Below are 6,200 nucleotides of genomic sequence, written 5' to 3'. Positions count from 1 at the left end.
ATAGCGGCATCTAAGGGGTTAATGCTGGACGTCAGAGTGATCGCCACAGGGACCACCCCGCTTTTATGCGGGCTCAGCTCCATTGTAGTAGGGGAACGTGACAAGGGCGTACAGGTAAGCCCTTCATCCTTAAGTGGTTAATTTTCCAGCATGTATTGTTACTGTGCCTTTAACTGCTTTGTAAGAATGAAATGTTTTTCTCTGTAAAGAACTAGTGAGTAGTCACAGCAACAGTCTCAGCCAGTCAGAGTCCACCCTTCCTCCACCTAGTCTGATGAGACAAGAAGGGACCCTAAGTTTAAGCAGTCTGGCTTTAGCCAGAGATGAAGAGAGAAAACCAGCTGCAGTCTCCTGCTCTCGTACCTCATGCGAGCCCACCAAATGTTATCCACGTGTGCTGAACTTCTTACACATAGATCCCCCCACCCAGGGTAAAGTCAAGTCACCTCAGTCAAGACTTTGGGGACAATCGCATACATCTGACGGGACCCATAGCGAAGATTAGATAAAGGTGTTAATATATCCCCTGGCCCACATCTATCCCTCTTGTCCTCCCTGGTTGTATGCACATCAAAAGGAACGCCGTCCATAAAGAATCTAGCTTGTGTCTGTCATCTCCTGTCAAGGGTCACCAGTCAGTGTAAAATCCCGAGTGATGGTCTCCACAAGTACTGCAAGTATGTTTATTGGACCAGTGGAACTCTGTCTCCAAAAACGGAACGGTTATCTCTGTATTGAGTCTGTATGAAATTTTGTCAGTAAACTCTATAAGTGGATATCCAAAATCTCTGCATTTGAGGAGTTCATTTTCCTGACGCTTGGATATAATTGACCACTTCCTTTGGAGTTGTGGTAAGTGAACTTAATCTGCAGGACTATTACCACCAACATCTTCAAACACCAGTTTATACCACTTTCCTGGAATCACAAACTTTCCATCAGCCCGCCAAGTATCTATGTCACAGTAATCCACTCCATACGTCACCCTCTGCTTACCACAATAACACAGCACTCAGAGAGAAGGTGGTCCAAATGAGAGAGTCTGAGGGGAAGGACCAGTAAAAGGTCAGTAGTCTGGTTGGAAGTCTCTATAGATGAGGTCAGACCAGTATGTGACTGAAGTATCACCTCTGCATTCTAAAGCAGCCATAAGAAGATCCATGGGTAAGGGAGACAAATTGAGTATTGTTATTATTTTAACTCCACCGATATTTCATGTTCTGGGAAAAGGCAGAATGACTGAGCCATAACTGTTGTGACATCACACATCTTTCTGTAAGCTGCTGTGACATCACAAATGTCTGTCAGGTAGGCAGCTGTGACATAAATGTCATTGTGTTAGGTAAGCTGCTGTGACAACACTTGTGTTTTGGATAAGGATTTGCTTAGATATAACAATTTTAATCATTTAGGCTACTACTTTACAAGTGAAATATGTTCAGCTGTCATCTTTTGTGACATCACTAGCATGTTAAAAATAGGTTAACCACTAGGACATCTTATTGTTTTTTGTTTTTTTTTACATTTACGCCATTCACTGTTGTCTTCTAATCTCACCACTGAGTGCTAACTGACATCAACCCCCAATAAGTAATGTAAAGTATGTACACAGTGACCCCACCAGCAGAATAGTGAGTGCAGCACTGGAGTATAATACAGGATATAACTCAGGATCAGTACAGGATAAGTAATGTAATGTATGTACACAGTGACCCCACCAGCAGAATAGTGAGTGCAGCACTGGAGTATAATACAGGATATAACTCAGGATCAGTACAGGATAAGTAATGTAATGTATGTACACAGTGATCTCACCAGCCTCCAGATGTTGCAAAACTACAACTCCCAGCATGACTAAACAGCCTTTGGCTGTCCAGGCATGCTGGGAGTTGTAGTTGTGCAACACTTTGAGGCACCCTGATTAGGAAACACTGATGTACACAGTGACCCCACCATCAGAATAGTGAGTCCAGCTTGGGAGCTCACATGTATATACTGTATATTAGTGTCTTCCAACCAGGGTGCCTCTAGCATGCTGGGAGTTGTAGTTTTGCAACACTTGGAGGCACCCTGGTTAGGAAACACTGATGTACACAGTGACCCCACCAGCAGAATAGTGAGTGCAGCTTTAGAGCTCACGTGTATATACTGTATATTAGTGTCTTCCAACCAGGGTGCCTCTAGCATGCTGGGAGAAGTAGTTTTGCAACAGCTGGAGGCTCCCTGGTTAGGAAACACTGCTGTATACAGTGACTTCACTATAACACTGCTGTATACAGTGACTTCACACCAACAGATTGCAGGAATAACTCACCACATACACTCTGCTCTCCTGGCTGCTCTGGGAACTTTAGCTCCACCCCCCCAAGTCACATGATCGTGACACCTGCACTAAACCCAATATACTGGGTTATAGTGCGGGTGAATAGCTTTACAAAGAGGGGTCACTTACTTAAATCCATTTAGTATATGCAGAGTTCTGGCACTGTCATTTTCAGCTGAATTGCATTATAGTGTTCATAGGAGGCGGGGAGATAGCTCACCCAGCTCCCCTGCCTCCTCCATATTCTCGTCCCTCCCACCCCCTCCTGTAATATGCTAATGAATGTCACTGGTGCTCGCTCTGCTCTCTGTGAGCTCACCTGCTGCCTCCATTAGAATAATAATTTAGGGAGCAGGGCACACAGAAAATATGGATAAGCCAGCTCCCTGCCTCCAATGCACGCAAATACGCAATGCAGCTATAGATTACAGTACCAGAACTCTGCATATACTGAACAGACTAAAGTAAGTGACCCCTTTTTGTAAAGCTGTTCACCCACACTATAATCTAGTATAGGGTGTCAGATTCTCTTTTAGCTCTTACTCCTATAAGAGCATATTGCAATGAAAATTTCCTCTCCAGCTGATGAGAATGAATAGGACAATCGCTGACCAAACAGAGACATCAAAACACAGAAGAAAAAAATCCAGCGCTCAAGCAGCATTATCCATTCAAAATGCTTTATTGCTTCAGTGAATAAAAAGTTTTTGGTGTGACAAAGTGTGTGGAATGTGCGAAATGCATCAGTTTCATGCAATTCTATGCTATTTTTACCCAGTAAAGCAATATAGCATTTTTTATGGATACGGCCATTTGAACGCTGGATTTCTTTCTTTACTGTTTTGTTATTATTTTGAACATGGTGGAGCATTCTTTAGTTTAAGAATATTAACTTTGACATTCCTGTACTCCCAGTAACATTCATGATACATTACCTGGGCATCAACATGAAGAATTTCTGTACTTAATATTGTCGATTTTCAGTGTTTCATCTGGAATAGTAACTAGTCTTCAACCAGGGACTGGGAAGGAAGAGGTTAAGTAGAAAGGGCCAGTGAGGTATAAATCCCTAGTGAATGCCGGGACCACGGGTGTTGCGGTGATGAGTATTGGGATCTGATGTTATTAACCCCGGGGGTTGGATGGTATCAACCCTTTTGTGTTCGTGACGCAGATGTGGTTTTTGGTTAGAAGACAGGTGTAATTATCTTCACAGCTAAGGCCAGATTTCCCAGAGAGGTGACCAGTACCCAGAGGACCTCGCAGTTTGCTGGACTAATATACTTGTAATAAACTTCATTTGCAATTAGACTTGACTTGTACTATGCGCAGGACTTGACTAGTTTCAGTGACAGCAGACATAGACTTGTAGACTTACTGGAGAGTTGTAGCTTTGTGGTACTCCAGATGCTGAACATCTCTGGTAGCTGCTTCAGCAAAGACTTTGGTGGTACAGCTGCTTACAGCAAGAGAGCTGGTAGCTAAGAGAGAGAATTGCAAATGGCCACCCCTTTATATGGTGGGGGGCTGGACTAAAGCCCATTGGTCAAGCTGTGGGTCATAGGTTAAAGCTGGTGCTCTCTGGGAGTACATGCGACAACAGATCATGTGACTAAACACAACATGTGACCAACTTACATACAGGTCCTTGAGACCTCCCATAGGTCCTCTACACTATCTAGACATAGGATTCTATCTATGCATTAAAGGAACATACACACATTTATTAAACCAACAGGAGAACAAGGGGAGTCCCTGCCCCCCAGGTCACTGAGGGACTCAACTTGACAGGGCCTAAAGGTACTACAGGACCGTGTACCTGTCCTGGGATATCACAATAAGGAAGAGGGAAAAGGGAAAAGGGGCTGTGGGGGGGGGGGGGGGGGGGGATTGATACACTATAGGGAGAAAAAGTGTGTTAGGGTTTGGTAGGGGAGAAAGAGGGGGGGAGGTTAAAAGGAAAGACAGAGGAGGCGATTTCCATTAACAGACCCATGAGGGCTTTTTTTTGCGTGACTAGTTGTACTTTTGTAATGATATCACTCATTTTACCTTACAATGTATGGTACACCCAAAAATTTGGTAAAAATGACATGTTTTCTGTATTCTCTGGGTCAATACAATTAAAATGATACCCGTGGTTACGTACCTTTCTATTATTGTACTGTTTTTAAAAAATCTCAAACTTTTTTTTACTAAATCGGTATGTTTATAATTGCCCTATTTGGACCACCTCTAACTTTCTATTTTTCCGTATTCATGGCTGTTTGAGGGCTCATTTTTAGCGCCATGACCTGTAGTTTGATGTGACAAAATAAGCAGAAATTTGGGACTTTTTTTTTTTAACATTTATGCCGTTCGCCATTGGGGATCATTAACATTATATTTTTATAGTTCGGATATTTAAGCACGTGACAATACCAAATATGTTTATTATTTATAGTTTTTTTTTTACACTTTTGCGTATTAATATGGGGAAAAGAGGTAATTTAAAACCTTATTGGGGTAGGGGCATTTTCACAAAAAATTTCACTTTATTTTTATTTAATCTTTTCCCTTTTTTTTTGCTTTTATTTTACACTTTTTTAGTCCCCATAGAGGACTATTTATAGCAATCACTAAATTGATAATACTGTTCAGTGCTATGCATAGGGCATAGCACTGATTAGTATTATCGGCGATCTTCTGCTCAGGTCCGCTGAAAGACAGATCAGTGCAGAAGACCCAGGGAGATGGACGGAGACAGGTGAAGGGACCTCCATCCGCCATCTTGCTGATCTGAACCCTGCGGCAGTGCTGCGGGCGATCAGATCAGCCATTTTAAGTGCTGCACTGCCGCAGATGCCGTGATGTGTATTGGTCACAGCATCTGAGGGGTTAATGGCAGACATCAGCACGATCGCTGATGTCTGCCATTACCAGCGGGTCCGAGGCTGCTGACAGCCACCAGGAACCACCGTGAATAATGTGTGTGCAGCTCCTGCGCTCACCTCAAAACCGCGCCGTAAATGTACGTTGCTGTGCGCGAAGTGACGCTATGCAGCGCCGTACATTTACGACGCATGTCCTTGAGGGGTTAAAGTCGGTTAGGGAAAAAGGGATAGATTGTGGGGGGTGGGAATCAAGCTAAAGGTTCTGGACTCTTGGGTTTGGTATTAATGGGTAGGGTGCTCCACCTTCAGCACTTCCAGAGGATTGATGGCGAGCAGGTTCTCCAAACTGCTATACACCAAGCTCTGCAAATATACAGAACGAAAACCTGGGCCACATTGACCTGTGCCTGGAGATGTCGCGTAATTCTCACCTCTTATGTACAATGACAAGAGGCCTTTCACTATCTGTGGCCTAACCTGGGCTTATATGTCTGATAGCTATTTAACAATATCAACATTTAGGAAGATCTATCGATACTGATACAGAGGTAAAGAAGTGCAATTTCTCACAGTGACCAGACTAGAATACTCAGATACTCAGAGATTTTGGGGCTCTGAAAGGTTTAAAGCAACAACCTATAGACAACTGAATTTCATTCCCTTTTTTATTTTTAATTCCCCCTCCATGAATCCTGAAAGTCCTTGATTTCAACCACATTCTCTGTGATTATTAGTCTTACCCTGGGAGAGTACAAGCATCATACATGAGGCAGGAGGAGAACTTTGCTTTAAATTGAACCGATACCTCACTACTGGGGGCAGAACCAGCAAAGTGGTCCTGACTGCCTTGCATTCTACATTTTGCATGGTGTACAAGAGAAGCCAAGAGTACAGAATGAGAGTGCATAGCAGATGATGCTAGACAGTATGATCTACAGCCATTCAATGGAACACACCAACCTTCTCAGGGAATCCACAAGCTGCAGCCTGAGGCGAGATAGTCA

At 43.3% G+C, this 6,200-nt stretch overlaps 1 long non-coding RNA gene across 1 annotated transcript in view; it reads left to right on the top strand.

The window, feature by feature from the left end:
* The first annotated feature begins 215 nt into the window (after positions 1 to 215).
* LOC130296771 (uncharacterized) overlaps positions 216 to 6,200 on the top strand; it is a 62,184-nt gene continuing 56,199 nt past the window's right edge. The window contains exon 1 of the long non-coding RNA XR_008849283.1: positions 216 to 1,164. This is a non-coding gene — a long non-coding RNA (uncharacterized LOC130296771). The remainder of the gene's footprint in view (positions 1,165 to 6,200) is intronic.

This window comes from Hyla sarda, chromosome 12, assembly GCF_029499605.1.
Source record: "Hyla sarda isolate aHylSar1 chromosome 12, aHylSar1.hap1, whole genome shotgun sequence".
NCBI classification, from domain to species: Eukaryota; Metazoa; Chordata; class Amphibia; order Anura; family Hylidae; genus Hyla; species Hyla sarda.
Note: the sequence above shows the minus strand (reverse complement) of the source record. Positions and strands in the feature narration are given on the sequence as shown.